The following is a 1,128-nucleotide window of genomic DNA, read 5'->3' as shown; positions in this document are numbered from 1 at the left end:
GAGGGATCGTTTCCTGCGACCTGAGTGAATCATTAATCAATTAAGACATTCTGTCGATCAATTTAACCCATGATGATAGGTGACCAGCTGATTAAAGAAAATATTTTATAATTATAATCATAAAAAAAAGTAATTTAAGCAATATAATATGCGAAATCTGCTGATGAAGTTACCGGTGCCAGCAATGAACGAAACCAACTCGATTTCCCTACCCAATCAAATGAAAACCGACATGCATATTCTAAAATTAGAATCGTAAAGAAAGTTAAGTTAAACAAACATTTGAACATTATAATAAGTGAAACTTACTGATGAAATTACCGGAACAAGCAATGAACTAAACCAACTCGATATCCCTACCCTACCCCAACCCATTCAAATGAAAACCTAGAGTCCCCACTCTTCGTTTCCACCGAAAACCTGCGCATTTAGATTTTGGAAATAAGTGCCTGTTTTGGGAAAACATTTCATCCACGCTAAGAGTCGTAAAAAGTCTGGGAACGTATTAGGAGGATATTAGAAACATGACTCCCCGCAATATCATCATTCTCGCTTGGCCAAATATTTACCCCTTGTTATTTTGCTTTAGATTAAGCTAGCATTGTTCTGACATGGACTCGTGTTCCTGGGACAGCATTAATGGCAAGTCATGGTTTTACCAAGGTCCTTCAAATATATATATATATATATATATATATATATATATATATATATATATATATATATATATATATATATATATATATATATATATATATATATATATATATATATATATATATATATATATATATATATATATATATCAGAGTATATTTAAAGAACCTTGAGTTTTACTACCTTACCAATTGCCTGGAGAGAGCGTGGCAATTCATATCGATGGGCAATTGCATAAATTTTGAAAATGGGTCATCTTTAAAATGAAGTATTGACGACTTATCTCAATTCCCGCACCCTCAAGAGTAAAAGAATTAAGGAAAATATAAAATGTGTTATCTGAGAAATATCAGCAATTTTTTTCATGTAACGACAACAACCAACAATCTTGCTATTGCAGAAGGCAATATTTTAAACAAGAAAATTTAGAGTACAGTGATGTACTTAATATATATATTACAAGTATGACAT

Source organism: Macrobrachium rosenbergii, chromosome 37 (assembly GCF_040412425.1).
Source record: "Macrobrachium rosenbergii isolate ZJJX-2024 chromosome 37, ASM4041242v1, whole genome shotgun sequence".
Taxonomy (NCBI): domain Eukaryota; kingdom Metazoa; phylum Arthropoda; class Malacostraca; order Decapoda; family Palaemonidae; genus Macrobrachium; species Macrobrachium rosenbergii.
The sequence above is the reverse complement of the archived record's forward strand: the minus strand, read 5'-3'. Positions refer to the sequence as shown.